The sequence below is a fragment of the Balearica regulorum genome, chromosome 6 (assembly GCF_011004875.1).
Source record: "Balearica regulorum gibbericeps isolate bBalReg1 chromosome 6, bBalReg1.pri, whole genome shotgun sequence".
In the NCBI taxonomy this organism is placed as follows: Eukaryota; Metazoa; Chordata; class Aves; order Gruiformes; family Gruidae; genus Balearica; species Balearica regulorum.
This window is the reverse complement of record NC_046189.1, coordinates 5,276,443-5,299,165: the sequence shown is the minus strand read 5'-3', so window position 1 is coordinate 5,299,165 and position 22,723 is coordinate 5,276,443. Positions and strand designations below refer to the sequence as shown.

Genomic DNA, 22,723 nt, shown 5'->3' with positions numbered 1-22,723 from the left:
ATAGTATATCATTCATATCCCTTACTATTATATATTCGTGGTTATTCAGCACAACCAACACTCAGAAAGGTTCAGTCTCCAAACAGAAGAGGGACTGTTAAGAGTGCATTACATAAAAGGACTTTTCAAAGCCACCAGGATTAATGTCTTTTTCTTCCCAGAACTTTATTCAAATTTAAATTAATTATTATTTGTCTGGTTAATTTCTTTTCCTTAAAGTCTTCTGTGATCAGAAGAGCTTAAGGTAAAAACTTCCCAATTGTTTAATACCCTTAATTAGAGCCAAAGTTTCAGAGAATTCTTGTTTATGCCACTGGGTTGAGATTTTCAGAAGCGATAAATGAATTTGGAAGTGGGTAAGTTGACATATTGAGAAAGGGACCTGTTTTTAGTAAGAAAATAACCAGTGCTCTTGGGAAAAAAAAACCACCTACTTTGAGAAATGTCAACTCAGACCTCCAAAAATGGAAGTACCTTATGAAAACAGAAGTCTGAAAGAGGTCAGTGTGTTGAGCCACTCGAAAAGACGTATTTTCTGTTTCATGATAGCAGACATTCGCTGAATGTTTTTAAAAGAATAGCTGTTATTTACACGCCTAAACAAGGAAGGAAATCTTCTGCGAACCTGACTTCAATCCTGAATGATGAACAGCTGATATTCCAGGTGTAACAATTTTGAAAATCACACTTTTACAACCAGCTTATAACCAAGCTCTAGATAAGCGAGGCTGCAGCCCACAGTGTGCAGCAATATCACAATTCAGGCATAGTAATTGAAGCAAATCATACAGGACTTTCTACCCACACGTAATTGTTTTTCAACAGTTTGCAATGAACTCTTTTAGGGGATCAAGGCTAGCCCCTCAGAAAATGTGGGCTCAGCTCCAACACCTCCTCTCCCTGGAACAGGCTTTTATCCTTGCTGTAAACTGAATTACATTTAGGACCAAAACATGCTACTTGTGGAGCTGCCACGAGCACATTTTGTATTGAAGCAAGTTATCATAGAAGCAAAAGGAACCTGTCCATGTGTCTGATTAATCGTATCTATGGAAGCAACAAAGGCTTTAAGAGAGAAAACAGTTTCTTGTAAAACAGTGACTCGGATTCTTAAAATATTCTGATTCCCAGATATTTATTATTTCCCAGTAATTAAATGTTCTTCCTCCTTTTCACTCTAATTGTATTACAATTTGTGACATAAAAAGACAAAAAAAGGACAAATACAGTGTTGCCTGCCATAGCTGAGGAGAAGGAAGGTGGAGAAAGGTTGTTTTGTGGAGTTGATGTTTTGAAGATTTCAGACTACGTTTGAGGGTAGGCATCGAATCTGCAGAGAACTGACAGACGCTGCTACCTCCTCCCTCCCCAGTGAGGCTGTAGCTCCCTTCCCTTCTCCTACAGAGTTTCTCCTCTGGCCTGCTTCATTTCCTCCCTTCCTGCTAAACAAGATAAGCTCAGGGAGAAACAACAGCCATTAACAGGGTTAGCAAGACCAAGCTTAACTCTTCCGCGTAAAAAGGCCCCCAAACTCCCACGAATGGTTAAAAAATTTGAAGAGTTTAGCTTTGTTCTGTCTTTTCATTGAAGACAGATTCTGTTTCTTCCCTTGTTTTTGAGCCTTTGCGATATATGCTGCTTTGTTCCTTTTGCACCACAAAGCCTGCTCTTTCTTTTAATCCAAAAGCTAACCATCGCCACTTGAGCCCCACAAATACTGCATAGGTTTCACTGCTATGACCATACTCCCATTTTATACTTGCATAAAATCACAGGGTCCAGGCAACAAGCATGGGGGGATTGTTTTCAGAAAGCATTTTGAGACCCAAGTTCACAGTCAGTTCCCCCCAACCTTCAAGTTTCCATATGAAATTAATAAAATGCATACACTGACTTCAATGATCTGTGACTCCAAATTATACACCGGGTTTACTTGCCGGTTTAACACAATCATCTAATTATATTTTGGAAAAGTTTAACATGAGAACATTAGCCTGTACAAATCATAATTTTTAGTACATGTCACAGTGCCAACTGTGCATTCTGAACCTATTAATGATTCTTTCACACGGCATTAATATCTGCAGTAGGATCTGCAGTATTATTTTGAATGGAAAACTAGTTAAATTCTAACATTTGACCACTATACTGTAAATTGCTGATTATCAGGGAATTGATGCTGAGAGAATTGGCTATTTCAAAAACAAATCTACCTGACCCATCAGATTTAGGTGACTAGCTGATTTTGTTTGCTACATGCAACTGCTGCAAACAGAGTGAAGTTGAAGAGCAGGCTGGCTCCTCAGCCCGCAGAAGAGGGGGAACACTAAGCTGGCTTTGCTCTGAGCGCGACAACGACAGCCTGGTTCACACATACTTACTTCCCAGCATGGAGCAACACTTTCAGTTATCTCCCATTTCTGCCCTTTCTTTCCCATCACAGCAGAGCAGAGAAGAGGTCAAGAAAGTGCAAAAAGCTTGCTAGAAAATTATTGCCGAAGGACGTCAGTGATTTGCTTTTGTGACTGCCGCTAGCAATGAAGGGATAGTAGGATTAATGGATTTTTTTCCCAGGCAAAAATAATTATGATCCTGTATTTTTTCATCCTTTAGTTCCTATGAATTACATGGGTTCATTTAAATACATGGGACTTAAGGATCTTTTTCTTCTAACAAAAAAAAAAAGATGCTAAGCTCCATCTCCATAAGCATTATCATCATAAGAAAAGCAATGACAGACACAAGCAAATCCAAATATGAATTATTAGAGCCTAGCAGAGGACCGTGGCTATCCGCAATTGCATTCTCAATGATTTGTAGAGCTTTGACTTCATACTGCCCTGTCTTTGCATGCTGGTCAGTAGAAACCAGACAGTTTCACCCCTGTGTTAGAAGGAGAATATATAATGAGGAGGAAAAAAACTAATGAAAGAAACTATCCCTTTTTTTCTTTTTTCTTTTTTTAAACTTTGCTCATTTGGTCACAGGAAAGACTGGTACAGGAGGCTAGAAAGAGGGCTTGTCCAGGAGCTACCACTGCCTTGATGGCATGGCACTGTTTCCACTCAAATAACATGAAAAAATGTTGGTATTTGCATGTGAAGCTCCAAGTTTTCTGAGCTGATTGGTTACACCCATCAACAACCTCAAAGACAACAACCATAAATGCACCCAAAGTGCTGTTGAACTGAATCCCCCTGCATACCCAAATGGAGCCGAAAAGGGTTGATCCACAAGGCCTAGATGGCAGAAACGTGATTAGCGAAGATGGCAGCTCTTAGGCCAGGACCTAACTGCTGCGGACGAGATTGGCAGAGCAAGCCAGGCCTTTTTATTCCTTTCATTTGATTCAGTATTTGCTGTGAACAGTTTCAGAGGCATCCACCACTTTCTGCTGTGTATAGATAAAAGAACAAATAAAGAATCCAAGTACCAGTGCACTTTATCAAACAGAAGATACTTGGTTAGATATAATGACACCTGAAACACATTCACAGCACAGGCTCAGCTTGGTTCAAGACTAAGGGTGCACACAGAAACCCATTTTAAATTCTTTCACTTGGCTTGGAAAGTCCACAGCAACCAAGACTGTCACACGATGACAGCATTTAAGATTCTAGTTACAACCAAAGCAGTCCCTTTTTTCAGGGTATATCTACCTTTCTGCTGCCAGAAAATGACAAACAAATCTAAACAAAATAGTGCAGGGATATGAAATTTCCCCAAAGTCAACTGTATATGGAATGACTACCTCAGATGTCTCCATCATGCACAAAACCCCAAATTTCAATCCAACTCTATACACCTCACAGCATTTTTAAGAAAAAAATGGAGGAACAGACATGAATCTGCAGCTCTAGCTACAGGTTATGCCTTACTTGAACTGTGCAGGAGACTAAAAATGCTTCACTCCAGTTTGGTTTTAAACCAAATCGGAGATTTCACGCAGGCATCAATTTTTCCCCTTGCAATAATGTTTCACCACTCTCTAGATCTAATGCAGATTTCTACCCCTGTCCCCACATGGAAGGGACTTCTTTGTCCTGAACAAAACCAGTTTGGACTTTGCAGTGTTCTGGGGGGATTTACCTGCCTGCAGTGGATTTGGAAAGACTGATATTTAGAAATATCAGCAAACCTCATCCACCTACCATAGACTTGGAGAAAAAGCCTCCCCCCCCAACCCCATGTCATGTGTCTAATCAAAAGCACTAGACAGAAGAAATTAAAAAGTTCTTTCCCTAGGTATTTTTTTCCAATGCTGCTTTTGTTGTTCAGCTCTTTCGTTCTGTTCTCACTTTTACCTGTTTGTGAAGCTTTGACTAGCACAGAAATTATGCTAAGCATACTTTAAAGTGGTGCTACCTATAAAATATTATATTTACAGTTTTGGAAGACTGGAAATAAATGTTGTTTGTATCACTTGAGAACAACAAAACAATTACCACTTTGTTAACACATTTTAGCCACAACAGCACATGGCGCGCTCTTGCTCGCACAGATCAAAAACCACTAGCCAAAAGCCGTTCCCCATTAGCACTGCTGAGTTTGCCTTTTGCTTATCATGTGCCCTGATCAGACTGGAAGTCATTTCTTAAGAATTGCTTTGAGGTTTTGTTCAGCTAGGAGAAGATTTTGAGAGGCAGCCAGCATTTGGTAAAACATGCTACAGATTTGGGAGAGCCTGTTAAAGCCTGAAAGACCTCCCTTGGTTTCACAGTGCTTGGTAGGATTTTTTCTGTCCTTGGGAGACGACGAGCTTGCTTCTGTGTGTAGCCAACTTTAAGAAGTTTACTTGCTTTTTTTTCACAAGCACATACAATGGTCATTTGGATGTAATAATAAACAACGTTTTGCACAAATAGACAACGAGTTTCCAGCCAGTACCAGAGGTTCACAGCTCCCCATAGCTGTGCGTGTTTATGTATAGAGTCCCATTTGCCCTCTGTCTTGCCCAAAGGCACACCCTGACCCTAAATGACTTTAATCACTTGCCTTGGCTAATTCCATCACTTACTCTGTGCTGAACTCCCTTGCTGGAGTCCTGCCTCCACTGCTGAAACCCCTTTTGCAAACACAGCTGCCGCCTCCACATCTCCTGCAGTAACCTTGTTTTTAGGAGTTAAAGGCTGCGGCATGTTGCCCACACTCCTCGCCGCTAAGGGAGAAGAGAAACGAGTGACTCTCATGATCCAAGTGTACGCAAGTTACTGCTCACTCTTTCCACCTCATCAGAAAATTAAGAGACAAAAAAAGAAAAAGCTCATCCTCCCCCATAATAATGTTAGATGAATTCTTTTTTCAATTACAGCACTGTTTTGTTCCAGCTCTTGCTAATACCCTGCAGTTTGTTCACCTGTAGAAGCAATTGTCCCTTACATCTCTCCTCTCTTGTCCCCCTTCCCCTGGGCTATTTTGGCTTAAGACATATTGCTTGCTAGAATAGACAAGATTAATATAGCTTTCCCACCAAATTTAGGCAAGAATATTCAGATGCTTTAGCAGCTGCCTGGGCTTCTTAAGAACTCGGTAATCCTTTAATCTCCAGACACTTTTTTTTTTCCATAAAAGATTCACAAGCAAAACAAATGCAATACGGATCAAAAATTCAATCAGAATGCTTAAAATGCAATTACATTCATCAGGGTGTTCTGTTAGGTTGGGTATTAAATCTGGGTTTTATTCAATATCCTCCTTTTATTATAAAGCAATATTTTTCCACTCTGTAAATCATCTGATCCCTAGGTTAAAGTCCTCTTTGCCCAAAACATATACAAAAAAGGGTGGTGTGGGGGGGGAGCTAGTTAGAAATTCCTGCACAAGACCACTCCAGTGAAGACATAAGAAAGAGACAAATAAGACAGTGCACAAAGACATTTCTACTGAAGCAGGGAGGCTAATTTCAGAATTTGAGATTCTGCAGTTATGGCTTTAATAAGTAGTTGTCAAATGAGTTCCTTCTTTAACTCCACTTTCAAAGCAAATCCACATGTCTGCTTGCACCTCTCTGTGAGCATTTCCCCCCATCTTGCAGATTTAAAGGAGTTCTGAAATTTAATCACATTGTTTTGCACCAGAGCTATTTGGAAATTTTCCAAACCAATGGATTTTTCTTGGAGAAACGTCAACCTGTTTAAACCAAAACTTTTTGTGAAAATGCAACTTCAACTGAGTCATTCAGCACAGACACATTTCAGCCTCAGGAGGGAGCTCCTGTGGGGGAGACCCACCCTATTCACCCAACTTCTTCACAAACAGTTAGTGCTCAGGCTTGGGTGTGGGGGGATTTGGCTCTGTCTTCTGGGACAGAGCAAGAAGCGAGGTGGTCGCACGTTCAGACCATCACCTGGGCCACTGCGCTATCAGCTGTTTCCGGGACGTTTTGGACACATCTCCACTCCCTCCTCCCCTCATTTCTCCTACCAGAAAGTCTTTGCTTTTATTGGAGTCTACAACCCAACGAAAGCCCGACATCTCTTTTCTCCTCGCACTGAAGCACACACAAGATGCCCAGCAGGCTGTCACTGTTAGCTTCCCGCAGAGCCTCCAGCACAGCCAGCCCCAACCTGCTACACATACAGTTGCTTTCCTGTCCTGCTATTGAGTTCCTCGGTGTTCAAGCACAACCAAAAGCTTGCAAGTAAAAGGCTGGTTTTCCTTCATATCAGAGCAAACATGTTGCCTTGCACTACTTTTCTGCTACAAGGCAGGGGCAGTCCTCAGTTGCTGGGTGGTGGTTTAAGACGACTGTCTCTACTGCTTCTCAGATGTTAGCTGACAGACCTTAAGCAGCTCTTCTCATGCTCAGTGTATCGACAAAGAAGCTCAAGCACTCAATAGCTTGCTGTGCACAGAGAAGACCAGGGAAGGTACTGGCTTAATGATTTGGATAATCTACAAATCAGGGCTCAGAAATTAATCTAATTAACATTGTGTCAGTCTCTTTAGAGCTTTGAGACAGACTGGTATGCTGGTTTTGGCTGGGACAGAGTTAATTTTCTTCATAGTAGCTGCTATGGAGCCGTGTTTTGGATTTGTGCTGAAAACACCGTTGATAACACAGGGATGTTTTTGTTCCCGCTAAGCAGTGCTTACACAGGGCCAAGGCCTTTTCTGCTCCTCACCCCACCCCACCAGCGAGTGGGCTGGGGGTGCACAAGGAGCTGGGAGGGGACACGGCCGGGACAGCTGACCCCAGCTGACCAAAGGGATACTCCATACCATGTGGCGTCATGCTCAGCGTATAGGGCTGGGGGAAGAAGATGGAAGGGGAGGGACATGTTCGGGGTGATGGCATTTGTCTTCCCAAGTCACCGTTATGCATGATGGAGCCCTGCTTTCCTGGGGATGGCTGAACACCTGCCTGCCCATGGGAAGTGGGGAATGAATTCCTTGGTTTGCTTTGTGTGCGTGTGCAGCTTTTGCTTTACCTATGAAACTGTCTTTATTTCAACCCACAAGTTTTCTCACTTTCATGCTTCTGATTCTCTCCCCCATCCCGCAGCGGGGGAGTGAGCGAGCGGCTGCGTGGGGCTTGGTTGCCGGCCAGGGTTAAACCATGACAACTCGGTTGGTGTTTTTATGACTGGCCTGGACAACATCGAGCAGATTAGGAGTGGGGTGTCCCCCTGCATATACATTAAGATGCCCATTATGATTTGAGTTGTGCAGTGGTCTGGAAGCTAGAGGCAATACCTTGCAAAGTCTTGGTAGCTCCACACAACTGTTTCTTTACAAAATTAAGTTGTGATGCTGTTAGATGCCTGAAATGTGCTGTCTTATGACAGCTGGGCAAAATTCAGTACTGCTACAGGCAACAAAGTACAATGGTATTTTACCAGCTGACAGTCATCTGAGTTTGACTGACAGCTGTCAAATCCAGTGTCTGTAATATCTCAGCTTGGCACCATGGAAGGGAGTGGGATCTCTGTCTGAGCAGACTTCACCAAACTGCTTCTGTTCCTTAGACAAGCCACCAACCAGCAGTGCTCCCACCACCATTTTTGAGGCACAGTTTATCAGTATCCTAAAAGGTCCTGCAAAAAGCTCAGAGTCATATTTGCAATTTCTCAGGTGTATACTGATGTACCCTCTTACAGTTCAGACAACTTGCGCTTCTCTTCCTGGGCTGTCTACTGCAACTCACCACCAGCTGGGAATACTGGGATAGAGATTTCTGAAGAAGATTTTAGAGGTCTCCCAAAAATACATTATTAATGCGATTAAAGGTGTTGTACCAATTGGAACACCAATTTTGAAATAATGATTCCAAGTATTTAGTTAACCTGAATTAAGATTATTGGCATTTCATCCACTATAACAACTTATTCAAAACCAAAGGTCATTTTGGATGATGCTCATTTTCTTCATTTAAAAATACTTGTTGACAACAATTAAATTCCCTCAATTAAATGAGGGAAATTAATCAAAATCAACCCCAATTGCCATAAAATTTTTATTTGCTCACAGTGACAATTTGGTGGGGACACTGTGTCTCCCTGTTCATGGGCACATTTCTCTTCTGCCTGCAGGGAAGGGGGACACAGGAGCTAGCCCAGCACAGAGCTGCCCCAAAGCTCTAGGAGATCTGGGCTTGCTTGTCAGGTCTTCTGTCGAGCAGGATGAGAGCATTCTGCACAAGGGAATTGTGACTCTCATTTCCAAATGAGCAATAAACTACAAAAAGGTGTCAATGTAGCCAGATGGAACAATTTGTACGTTGCTTCCAGTTAAAGAAACTACTGCTGTTCTGTAATTCTCTTCTGTTTTTCTTTTTTTTTTTTCCTGTTGTTTGTTCCAGAAGATGCAAAGACACTGAATTAGCAAAAGAACTTAGGTCTCCAAGCAAATAGCTCTGCAAGGAGCATAATAAAGATGCTTTTCTCTTTTCATAGCTGAAATCATACATAGAGAAGATGGAGAATGCTTGCTTTTCAACACAGACGTATTAGTGAGCAGTAACAGCATAAGTGAAATGCAGAAAAAAATAGTATTAAATACATATATTCCTGCGTGTTTATAAATGTAAAATATAATATATATAAAAACTGTTAAATATGGAATTAGTTCTTTGATAAACTGGTTCCTAGTAGGCATAAAACAATCTTAGCTAAAACCAATATAGCTCAGACAGTCTGACTTCTTTTTCCTATGATGAAAATTGTAACTTTTTTTTTCAGCTTCTAGGTTATTACTGTCACACATAGAAAGGGCTATTCCTGATTTACAGACACAGTAAAGTACTTATTACTTCTAAAAAATTGCCTTGCAAAAATAGTTAATTTTTTTAATCAAAAAATTAAAATATTCTGTGAATTTAACTGAAGAAGGTTATAGACTTTTGAAAACCATATGTAAAATGGGCTGTCAGAAACATGAATGTCACATTAGGGCTCTTCGATTAGGTTGGTGGATTGCTCATATAGCACAACCAATTGCAAACCTTCATTAAATTATTAGGGGAGATAAAGATGCCTGGGAACAGCTATCACTTCAAACACAAGGATTCACATCATGGAAACCCCTGTAGCAGGGCTTCAGGTCAGTCTTATAAACCAGAATGAAAGGCCATGAGAATGCATTCGATGTTAGAGCCAAGTCAAGGGTAAATGTTCATCTGAGTTCAGACAGAGGTGATGCACTGGTACCTAATTTGCTATACTGCCTGTCTCATGGAGACAGATAATACTAATGCTTTTAATATGCATGTTTCCTCCACTGCAGCTTTAGCTGTTAACCTGCATAACCCCGCAAGATGCAGCAAGTTCCCTTTGCTTCATTTTACCTTCGCCTGTTCCATTTCCTTCTCTGCTGATTTACAGTAACATCAATAAGGAGGCAAATAAGGTTCCATCAAGAGGTCATCCTCTCCACTTTCCTGATCCCTTACATAGGTGTTTCCACAATCACCGCAGAGCAGGCAATTGGGCAGCACTTCAGGCCCACTTCACACTTATCTCAGCGTGATCTAAATGTGCACGAGGTCAACTTTCACATACACCACAGCTCTGTTGCTCACTGCCCTCCACTCTTGTAGTCATCCTCAGTCCCTGCAAACTGGAAAATGTTCTTAAACCCAAAACCCCACGTTAACTTAATTCATTGCCACCAAAACTCCCTGCACAAGATGCAGGATAGCAGTGGTCCTGATCCAACAAGCTGTTCTGGCCACAAAGCCCAAGTGGGGAGGGTGATTCTGCCATGCTCTTGAAAGCTGGTCTCCAACAGTCTCATTTGCCCCAGCAGACAAGTTTACACCACTCAGAGGTATTACAATAGACAAAAGGAGCCTTGTAAAATAGCCTCAGTCATAATGACAATTGTACTCGTTAAGTATAATAAGCAGATGAAGAATGAAATCAGATGCTCCCCGTAAAACTAACTTGCTCAGATTTCACCTTCTGTGGCATCCAATTTACAAAAACTTCCTTTATACTGTGCTTCGTTTTCACATACCTTGCTTTCTCCTGCCTGAATCTTTCTCTTCATTTCCGTCAGGGTCGTTGCTGAATTCCAATTAAATCATAAAAATGAATGAGAACAAAAGGAAGAGCAACATAACCAACGCAGACCTGAGCAGGTGACAATTGCAGACTGGAGCTATCACAGAAGGTAGTTTAAAAGTATCATGTCAAACAAATGAACTAATTACAACATGCCTTCAGTGAACCCGGGATGGTATTTCATGGCAGAAAACCTCTACGTCTAACATAAATCTAAAGGCAGGAAGAATAGCGTGTACCCAAAACATTGCTCCTCCAGCTATATCTGGAAAACAGCCTAGCTTCAGAGTCAAAGGTGCCCTCTTACAAGGTCACACACAAGTAAATGCAAAAACTTAGTCACAAAGCATGAGAAGTATATGAGCATAAAAGTAGTCAACCCAGCTCAGACTAGGTTTTCTTCTATGTCCTTCTTTCTTCTGTTGTTACACAGTGTTTGAAAGAAGTGTCTGTCTTTAAGGAAAATGGATTCTTACCCGTGGGGAGCTGCAGCAGTTTCATGCTCTGAGGAGCACCGCAATGCTGAAAGCTGGCATTACCTGTACTAACAGCTGCCCTGTTACTCAAGCCTGCTGCACTCCTGACTGCAGCAGGTATTGCAGCAGTGAGTTCCACAAATCAGCCAGCTGTCTACAAATGCATTTATTATTCCTTGTTTCATGCTCGTGGTGTTAGTCTTTCTCATCTGTGTGATGAAACTCTATGAAGAGGAGAGTTATAGAGAGCTTTAGTCTGTTTACTCACATGTGCCATCGCCAAATTGAACAATTGCCCCAGTACTTCCACTGGAAACCTCCCTCTGCACGATTTTCTTAAGTCTGCTCAGTTTATAGTCTCCGTGCAAAGATTTGTATGAGGTGCCTGGAATAATACATACCATTCTAGGGATAAATGCGCATTTTGGGATGGTACAACTGTTGCACAGCACCACAAACAGCTTCTGTCATGGTTTAACCCAGCCAGCAGCTAAAACAACCATGCAGCCATTCGCTCACTCCCCTCACTCCCCCCCCAGTGGGATGGGGTAGAGAATCAAAAAGGAAAAAAAAAAAAAGGTAAAACTTGTGGGCTGAGATAAAGACAGTTTAATAGGGCAGAAAATTATTATTATTATTAATAATAGAATATACAAAACAAGTGATGCACAGTTCAATTTCTCACCAACTGAAATCAATACTCTGCTAGTTCTCGAGCTAAACGACGTCCTGGCCCACCTCCCAGTTACATAGGGAACGTGATGTCATATGGCATGGAATATCCCCTTTGGCCAGTTGGGGTCAGCTGTCCTGGCTGCATCCCCTCCAGCTTCTTGGGCGCCTCTTGCCTTCTCCTTGGCAGGGCAGTGTGAGAAACTGAAAAGTCCTTGACTGCTTGGCAACAACTAAAAACATCAGTGTGTTATCAACATTATTCTCATCCTAAATCCAAAACACCAGACCATACCAGCTACTAGAAAGAAAATTAACTCTATCTCGGCTGAAACCAGGACAGCTTGTTACAGGCACAGCAGTACTTTCTGAACAATTTCAATAGTTGTTCTTTATACACATCTTGATTTTTTTTCTTAGAATAGCTTTGGGTAAAAAGAAAAAAACAGATGTCTTCATTGAATTGTTGATCTTTTGATAACAAAGCAAGCGATTTCTGGAACAGCCTCAGGGAAATTCACATTGGGTTTTAAGGAATAAAGCAAATTAGTACCATAGCTTTAAAGTTTAACAGACAGAATAATCCCATCCAATAGTAGGGGAAGAAGACGAAATGATTAAAAAAATAAATTTGTTGCTATGTTGTGATGTTGTTTGTTATCAATAATATATAAAATCAGCTCCTCTGCATTCCATAAAGACCTGATTCCTGCACATAGAGTTACACATAACAGTCTGCCCTGAGCAGCTTGTACAGAGGGTGGACAAGGCAGGTGAAACGAAGGCAGGGAGGTGCAGTGTGACAGTGACAGTGGCAACACCATGGCCAGAGCCACAGTCTTTGGATGCACAACGCAAGGCCTTATCCTGTGGCCCACCGAGCCTCTCAAAGACACCCAACAAAACATAACTGAAATCCCTCCCCAAATGCCTGTCTCGTGTATCTGTGGAGAGCAGTGTAGTACAGACCAAATGCTTTTTCCCTGTCGCATAGCATCAGAAAAGATTATGTGGTCTTCGAATGTAACACAGAAACACCCCTTCTCCCCAGGGCTGGCAGTGAAGGAACTAGCTCATGGATACCGCGAGCTGGCAAGCTGTCGCACACGCAGGCATTTCAAATGGGGTAATTTACTCTGTTGCAACAGATAGGCTGTGCTCGGTAGCTAATCTGGTTCATTTCAAGCTAGTTTAGGTACGTTTCTGAGTAGGTACTCCTCTGATATAGATGAACAAGCTTTATCCATGCTCCGAGTCCCCTAAAAGCTATATAGCTGCTTTAGCACCGTACTAAACTTGGGCTAATATATTCTGACGCACAACTCAGCACGGTGTTACTGAAGAGAGACAGTTCAGACTCAGCTGTAGGCATGAGCAAGGCAAACTCATACTGACCCGTGAAAGACTACGGACATAACTTCAGCTACCCTGCAGTTAGCAGTGTAAGCAGATCCCCTCCTGAGGAGTCAAGTCTGATTAATTCTCTAGCACTCCTTCACTGAAAGACCAGGCAGAAAATGAGACGGGGCCATTCTCCTCTGAAAACCACATAATACACACCCCAATTACCCAAAACACCTTCAGAGTATCACCTCCCATCACAAACGGACATATCTATAACCACAGCTGCTCAGAGGATAAGGCATATGTACAACAACAAAAAAGAAGAAAAACAGATGCTAAAAAAATCTCCCTTTTCCCCCAGAGCCTACGAAATACACTCTAGAGCAGAACCCTTCCTTTTTCCCACCACAGCTCACAGGGAGTTTCCGACTGTCAAGACAACACCAAGTTCACATTTCCTTCTCCTCCAGGCCCCTAATTCTTCCTCCACTTCCACCAACAAGCACTTGAAAAGGATGATGCGGCACAAAACCCACAACACTGGCTCTCCACTGCTTGCCACGGGGCTCAGCTAAACCACCTTTCCTTGACAGTTTTGAGCAATCAGGACAGAGAGAGAACAGGGGCTGTCCTGTCTTATTGCTGTAATTGCGATCCTCACCCAGCGCCTGGCACTTCCTAGAAGGTCCCTGCATGCTGACCGCACTTCAGCTCACTGCACTTGGGTGCTGATGAGATCTGAGCCTGAGGGGCCACAGCTTCAGGTGGTGCAGCAGTTCCTCTGTGCAGCGATGCTTCTGAGATACCAGTTCAGAAGTGTAAGGAATTTCCACTGGAGCTTTTGTTTATTTTGGTCTCTTGGTAAGCAGCTGCAGTCCAAATTGTACAGAATATCTTAATATTAAGCAGACTTTCGGCACTAACAGGCCTTGGCATGGGGAGGTGCACCACCTCCATGACACAGTGTCCCTTTAAGGTAACACATTGACGTATTTTTTTTTCTTCAACCAAACAACTGGTGGTCACAGAATTACTGGTTATTTAGTAGTCTCCAGGTTAGGGGTTTGAAAAACTATCTTGTCTGGAACATTTAACAGTCCGCTTTTCCACATGGATGACTTTACCATATCCGAAAACTGCTTGTTCCATCATCCCACAGCAGCTTCGAAGTCACAATATAAAAGAAAGTTTTCTCTTTCTTAACGGATAAAATATGCTTGTCCTGAAGAACATGTTTGCGTAACACAAAGTACCAAACCATGCTTTCTTTTCCTTTTTTGGATTTATTTTTTACATGGAAAGGACTACTAGCATTGCCTTATATAATGGAAAGAGGAAAGAAATTAAAAAGGGAGGCAAAGAGAGCAAAACCTGCCACAGATGGGGGAAAAGAAAACGTTTCCTTTGGCAAAACCAAGACTAAGTGCAAACAACAAGGAAAAGATGAATGACAGATCTCGAAATGTAATGTGATGGGCATGGTGAGATAGCTTATGGAAATTGTTAACTTTAGGAATGGGAAACTGCCAGGAGTCTCGTCCAGCTCCATACTTGTGAATGAAGAGGTCAATGGCGGTTCACGGGTGGTTGTAGCAGCTGAACTGTCCTCTTTTCAGGTCCCTTTTCTGCCTGTGATGTTAAAAGCTGCACTGTAGAGGTAGGTGAGGAGTCCCAGAGAGTGAGAAAGCCTTAAACGGAACAGCACTGGGATATCTAGTTATAGAGGGCCACCATCTGGCCCTCTTGCCACTCCTTGGTTTGGGCACTAAGCGGTCTGAAGTGGGCAGAAGAGATCAAAAGCGAGCCAGTTGCAGCTGACTCCCATCAAAGGGACTAAGTTGCCCTCAAACAGCTCTTACTTGCTTGATATGCTTTTGCGGTGGGATCCTGCATGAAAACACACAATTATGTGACTCTCTGTTCCACCAGCACACCTTCGAAGCCTTCCACATCAAAAGATGTAGGGAAAGCCTTTTCTGAACATGGGCCACAAGACAAACTGGCTTCATGTGCCATCTTCTATGTTTTCATTTCAGCTACTATGCAGAGTATGAAGAAACCAACCAGTAGCTGGGTTCTTCTGGGACTTTGAAATCAGTGGAGTTGAAATGCCTTAGCTGCATGCACTATTTGTTCTGGAAAGACAATATTGTGATTGCAAGTATGGAAATGAAGATAAGGATCCCCCCCAGGTGAGAAACTGCTTATTTGGCAAATCCACTACAAGAAGTCATGCCAAGTATTGGTTTACTGCTTTTGTTTTTAATACGTAACGAGCAAAGGTGTTAAAAATTAAAACACAATAGGAATAATGCAACATTGCTAAGCTATCTTTTTGCCATCTGTCAAGTTTGTAATATTTTCAAACTACTCTCAAGTGAATTACTAATTCATCACAACATCTCTCTTTCTGTCATATGATAAAATAGGATACAATTGCTAATGCAGTACATTTAACCTCTGTCGGGAGTTTGTATATTTGTGCAAAACCATAAACCCGTTGTTAGTGAGTGCCAGAAGGCTTCTGGCAGCCTTCCTAAGGATTTGTCAAAAACCAATTTGGATCCCCATTGCGGCAAACGTGGAACCACAGACCGATTGTTGCTGTACGTCACAATCTTGTCAAAAGCTGCCTTTGCAGATAATAAGAATCTAGGGCCGGTGGATTTATCACAGTGGACAAAAGCATCATCTTTTTCCAGTGTCTCCATGACTTGACGAATATCACGCTTTTTTCCTCAATTACCAAAATTACCTCCTCATCATTTGCCAGGTTGGTGATTGCTTTACAGCGACCAGGCAAGGTCTCACCTCCTACTTTACATCTACCGAGATGGCCGGGGAATGTTCTGATTTACAGATGGTCTGAGTGAGACCTGAGTCATGTCCATTAAATCTCAAGCAGAGGAATTAAACGGGCATCCTCCTTGGAAGAAACAACTAAGCTCATCACTTTTTGTTTTCTCTCTTTTACATGAAACTAATGGAACCAGTTTATTTGTGTCCAATTTTCAATTAAATAAAGATTATTCTTCTTTTTAAGTGTTAACAAAGCAAACACAGAATGAGACACCCCAATTACTGTTATCTGTGGATTTTACACCATCCTACCCACCTAAGATAAATAGTTAACTAACCCTTCCATTCTGTAAGCTCTTCACACATCTTAGTCTGCAATTTTCTGCCCCCTTGCTGATACAAGTTTATCTTACAAGTTTATTGACAGTAAATATCATAAATTTTTATTTTCTCTCTGGTGCACCTCTGGTGCTTTGGACCTTGCTAAAGCTGTGACTCTTCAGGATGATATAAACTTTGCATAATGAGTTACTACTGAATATTAACAACTGAAATATTAATAATGAAAAGAATGCCAAGCAATAGCAGCATTTTCCAGATTACGGCCACCTAAGGATCACCACTGAATAGAAAGGAAGTTTGAGCTTGAATAGAAGCTTGAACAGAAGCAAAGCTGTGAAAATAAAAAGGCTGGAGAAGTTGAGAAGGGAGGGAAAATTGATTCAAGGTAATAAAAGAAAAATCTGGCACTGTGATTGAAAGTCAAGCTTAAAAGCTAATTTGATACAAAGCATGCTTCAGTTTCGCTTTAAACACTCTAAAGTATAAGGGCATGCTTTCTTTTGGTCCGCCCCCAAATGCTTTATTTCTCACAGTAAGAGAAACTGCAATGTATTGAAGGTTACAGTTTTAACTAAGCTGTTGGACTGACAGATATCAAACCCACATCTGACCACTGGCTTATTACAGCAACCAAGACTGTTTCATTAGTGAGACCAAGAAGAGATGAAAATAAATGTCCATGTGCCTAACCGACAGGGCAGGAGGAGCTAAAGCCAAAACAGAGCTAAGCTGGAAACTGAAGTAGTACCATCTTTACTGAAAAATTGGCAGAGGGCTAAGATTAGCTTAATGTATGGTGGTACATGATAGGAAATGTGACACTGGTCAGTACCGAACCATCTTTCCCTCATGGAAAAACTGCGCTTCCAGCTGGCCAGGTGCCTCTAGATGACAGTCTGGGGAAAGGAGAGGTCAGAGAGGGAATGAATGTGCATGTTGTGGAGAGTTTTCCCACACTGCATGGTATAGATAGGTAAGGTTATGAAAGAATCACGTAGCCTAATAGGTTTTCCTTGAGCGAGATGGGTTCAGACCTTACTGCTGACTTGGATAGGTTATCTCTATTGTCTTTGCATTATTTCCCCATTTGTAAAGTAAAATGATGCCTCTATTTGGATTTTCCTTTTCTTTTTCTTGTGCCCACATAACTTTGGGTGAAAAGGCTGTTTTTTCTTCAGGGTTCATACAGTGGCTGAAGCCTTGGATTGCCGTGTAATCAGAAATAGCCACAAGGGTGAGTTGTTGGGTTTTCCCCAATTTTGAATATGAAGTCACAAGACGAAAGGCATTTTAGCAAGGAATGTATTTGTGCAGATACTTACGTGTACACACCCGTTAACATGGTCAGTGAGTGAAGCTGCTGAAAAATAAGCCATTGCCAATACTGCCTCTTAACGTGTCTTACACTCAAGTGCACACAGCGGCATTATTGATTGGTGATGTGGAAATGTTCTTTCAAACTAGGCATTCATAATTAAACTGAGATCAAATACCCAGCCTTTACTCTAGTGCTAATGATGTGGAATATCTTCCTTTTCTTGTATTATTTTTTCATGTTTGTGTGTGTGTGCGCGTGTGTGTATTTTTGCAGCAAGCTGGAAATGGTATTTTTAGTCAAGAGGACTAATTAATAATTCATTCATGAATAATGATGAAAGTAGCTGATTAAAATGTATGTCTAGCTTCAAAAGGAATAATCTTTAGAAGTTATAAGTGTTTATAAAGTCCGTCTCACCCCTCCTCTTCTATTCCCAGCCTCTGTGCAACAGCTGTTGTTATTCCCATTCACAGGTATCAGGTAATAATTATATTAGGGAATATGATCCGAAGTAATAAAGCCTAGTTTTCTGAGGAGGTGGACAGCTCCCGTTGACTTAGCATGCTTGGTGCTCAGCTACCCCCAGCATGGTGGGAAGCTGGACTGATGGCAATACAACGTGGAGCTTCAAAGATGGAGATGCTGCAGCTCAAGTGGTGGCATGGTGTCTGGGTTGCACAGAAATCAGAAATGCACATGGACATTAAATGAGTTTGCAGTTAGATCTCCCACAACAAAAGGGCTTTCCTGAAGATTCCCTAAAGATGACCTCCATTTGGGACAGTCATCCTGCCAGCGTTTTCAGCTATTCCTGACAGCACGGGGGATCACCTAGGACAGGGAGCATTACAGTGTAACGATAGTGACATGTCAGCATCACGATTCCTCAGAGGGAGTAGCTCCTTCTTTCAGTGCCTTGCGACCATCTGAGTATCATATTGAATGACCTTGATCAGCAAGTAAGCCTGCAAAATGGCTGTGGTTATGAGAGGTGGACATGTGAGGGAAGTCAGCTGCAAACCTTCCTTTAGGCCTGTACCTCTTGGTTTAGTGGGACTGTGTTGGACTGCGTCCTACCTACAAGTTCCTCAGTGTCTGTTTTTCTCTTTAATCTTTCTTTGGAAGAAAAAAACCCCTGAAAACACAACACAAGGAGAAAAACTAAAAAGAGAAGAGGGATCAAAGTCTTTTCTGAACGTAGTGTGTGTAAAACCACCTGCAGGGGCAGATTTGTCATGGTACATTTTTGCAAAAATCATTAGCCTGTCATGGCAAAATGGAAAAAGTAATAAAACAGCAGTAAAACCAAGTTAAATTTTGAGCCTGGAGGATCAGCTTGTCTAAAATAAATGACACTTTTTTAGGGGTCAGCTCTTACTTTCTCCAATCCTGTGCGAACATCGCCCTTTTCCTTTTAGCTTAGCCCTTTTCCAGGCCTCAACATTTCTGCAGTATTTTGTATTTGACGTGTTGAAGAACACTCATTATTAGCCTTTCCCCTCTAGATGATCTTTTTTTTTTTTTTCATCCTGGTGATGTAGTGGTGGCAGTACATGAAATTATAGCTAATTTCACTGGCCTGGTCCTTTCTGCTACTCTCAGCTTTTATCCTTGGCTTGAAAGTACTTGAAAAAAGTTTTTAGGCAAAAGAGCGTTTGCTTGTTAGATTTCTGAGGCCTCTTCTGTTGTATCATGTCTTCCTGAACTGTGAGTCCTTATTTTGTTAGTGCAGATATGCTTATTACTCCTTGTGAAACAAAGTCACATTACATGCACAGTTGGCAATGTTCAACTCCTAATAACTCATCTGTGTTTGCATTCTGAACTAAATGACCTGAAAAATTGTAGGTTAAAATGGAAGGCAAAAGGAGGGGGGGTAGACACATTAGAAAGAAGAGAGGTTCAGGAATGCATTTAGAACTGAGAAATCTTAATTTTCCAGCCCATCTGAAACTGGAAAGCCATTGAAAGTGTAGGACTAGATGTTCATCTGGTGTAAACAGACATGGTTCACTGAGTATAAGGGAGCTATGCAAATTTATATCTGCTGAGGATGCAGCCCACAATTTAAAAAAAAAAAAAAAAAGGCATTTAGAGACCAAAGGAAGAATACGAGAGCTGTTTATTTCTCAGTAGCTGTACCAGGTTCACCCCAGGTCAGCAATGAGCAGGAGGTCACTGCTCTCTGCTGGTGCCTGCATCTTTATGACCCCGTTCAGCTGAACATCTCCATTAGCATTGGCTCCTGCAGGACAGGACATTAGTCTGTTTCCAGGCTGACAGGTAGCCAACTGCTGCCACAAACCTCCCTTTTCTTGGTAATCTCAGTTGGAAGAACCAGACAAGTTACCCTTCGGGGTGCTGCCTAGAGGACAGAGGCGATGTGGAGGTGGCAGCGGCATGGGTGCCACCTGCTCTATGCTCATTCCTGCTCCTCGACTGATGTCTTGTCATCCTGGCTAGGACTCATTCCTTGCTGCAGCTCATTAAAAAACATATGGAAAAAGTGGCATTGAATAGTACTGCAGGCATTTAGCTGGAGTAGCACTACCTTAGCTAGTGCCATTACAAATCAGAGTTGCTCTTGTTTATTAAATGGTGGCTTATTTTTTTTAAATATAAAAATTTCTGTTGGTGAGAGAGCAGGTAGTGGGATATGATGGCAGAGTTGGTAACAAACTCAGGAGCCCACAGACATTTACACACATAAAATCTATCAAGCCCTTCAAAAACAAATATGGTTTTCTCTTTTTTTACTAATTTATGCCCCAGGGGTGAAGCTCCAGCATGTACACTTGCAAGTGTCAGTTCCACATCCCTTGAAATTCAATTGCAAAACTCCGCTTCGCTGCTGAAGGATTAAATGTTACCTCTGCATTTCTGTATTTAGACCTTCTGGTGCAGTGACATCTTTCCTGTGCATTGCACCGTGTGTGTGATGTGACAGGCTGGATGGTATTTGAAAATGTGGTTTTAATGTATTGGGGCCCTTCAGGGGGGGCCCAGTGTATTTAAAAAGCTTTTGGAAGATCTCAGTAATGATAGAAATTTGTACCCTGGGCTTTGGAGTTTTGTTAGTCAATATGAAGCAGTTTTTTTGAACATGTGGCCTTTTCCTTGTGGTTCCACCATGCAGTGGCAGCTGTCCTGGTAACACAGAGGCAAGGTGAACTCTCTTTGTCTTCAGGCGGAGGAGGCTGCAGACCTGAGCTCACCAGGGATGACAAAACTGATTCAGAATGTGGGTGGTGGTGGCACACACATCCTCGCATATATTTTAAAATGCTAAGACGACATAATCATGGAAGATGCCCTTTAGCACTGAAGGTGGGAATAAATTTGGTTATTTTGATTCAGGACCCTGAAATTCTGAAGCAGACCCTTAACTGATGAAAACAGCGCTTTACTAAAAGCAGCGGACTAATGTTTGACAACCATGTTAGCCATTGTTTTTCTGTTCTTAGGTTGATTCTTAGTTAAGATTAGCTAGCTTAAGGAGTAGGAGATGGGCAGGAGGTTGCTGAGGATTGAAGCCAGGCCTGGTAATGGAAAGAAGAGGATAGAAAGGAAGGGAAGGGTGGGAAGAAGAGGGAAGAAGGTGATGTCTGGGAGCCAGCAGCTACAGAGGACTCTGATCAGCTTGCAGGGTCTTTTTTCCCCTGTAATGATAGAGACAACTAACGATTGTGCCTTTTTGTTATCTGAATTGGTTTCCTTGACGAGCACGTCCCTTCAGAAGCCTCTAATGTTAATTTCCTAAATGATGAAAAAGCTTCTAAACGAAGAAAATACTGCACACTCTGGGAAAGAGGGGAAGGGTTCAGAGGAATTGGAAATGACTTGTTATTCTTCAAAAATCTGTGCCATTCTCTGAATGCTGTTATTTTTAAACAGTTTGTGTTTTATGTACGTGGAGGTTCGTAAACACTTGCAGTGCTAATAAGGTTGAATGACTCGGAAAAACACTTGTTTTGCTACAGACCTAGCAAAAAATTTAACTAGTACCTTTCACTAACCTTGTTTGAGCTATTTTAACTGTTACTATATTACATGTCTGCCTCAAGTCTACTCCAGTCTCCAGCAAAGTAGCAGTTTCCTAACATATATTTATCATGACCAGCGCAAACCAACTAATGTTATCAGTGGAAAACATGTCCAAGGCACAGCTTTCATCTCAACTTACCGGAAGAGGCCAAAGTCAAAGATGTACAGTGATAAACACAGCAAGGAGAGGAAGATTTGGCACTTACTGCAGAACAGCAACTGTTCACCTGCACAGTACTAAGGGATGGATTTTTTACAAAAAATTAGTGAAGGTGCTTGAAAGGAAATCTGCTGAACTTGGGTACTTCTGTCCTCTCAGGCCCGAGACGGGCTTCTCTGGCAGTTCTGCCTCTTCGAATCACGTTTACAGCTCTGTCCCTTTTGTCTTTCCCTCCAGACCTCCACAGAGATTTTGTTCACATAGGTTTAATCTTGCCTGGTGTGCTCTTTCAGGTCCATTTTCAGGTCAGCTGAGGTTTGTAGATCTTGCTCCACTGCCCACACCCGACTCTGCTTTACCTGCGGATTCCTAGTTGCTAACCCAGAAGAGTCACCCCAGGGACGCCACGCTTGGCACGCTCGCAGCACTGTCGGGCACACACACTCTGCGCTGACTTTTGTGCTCACAGAGCACAGTAAGTGCAGAGCACATTCAGGTCAGGCTTTTCCAAAGTGGAATCATATGCATCATTTTGGTTGTTATTAATATTTATTTCCCAGCTACAGTACTTTTCCCTTGAGAGATCATTAATAAAACACCACCCAAATCAGCAAGATAACAGGCAAAGTGACCAAACTACAGACCAAGTTTAATTACCTTGGTGTTCTACCTTCACAAACACCAGCTTTAAATAAAAGAATTGTACAAACTAAAGCTGTGATGATGATGAAATCTGTTCCTTCCTATGTCTTGTCATTTTAATTACTTCTCCGATTTTCCCCCACTTCCTCTATGTTGTTTAGGAGAAGAATGAAAGTGCCTGGAGACGTTAATGGAGGGTTGCTGGGAGGATTTGAGCAAAACTTCCCCAGCGTGAATCACCAACAGTGGAGCTACCTCACCGAGACGCAAACCTCATAGTGAATTCAATGCTGCCCAAAGCGGTAACTCTTTCAGGGATAAAGAAAAAGATGAGATTGCTCAATTAACTAAATCCTGTTCCTTCTGAGGTTAAAATATAAATCTTGCCAATAGCTAGTATCTGAGATTTAAAAGTAACTCAAGA

The 22,723-nt window shown here is 41.9% G+C and overlaps 1 protein-coding gene across 7 annotated transcripts in view; it reads right to left on the bottom strand.

The window, feature by feature from the left end:
- The window catches only part of ERBB4 (erb-b2 receptor tyrosine kinase 4), a 624,902-nt gene that overhangs the window by 239,162 nt on the left and 363,017 nt on the right, over positions 1–22,723 (bottom strand). The gene's annotated exons all lie outside the window — the stretch shown is intronic.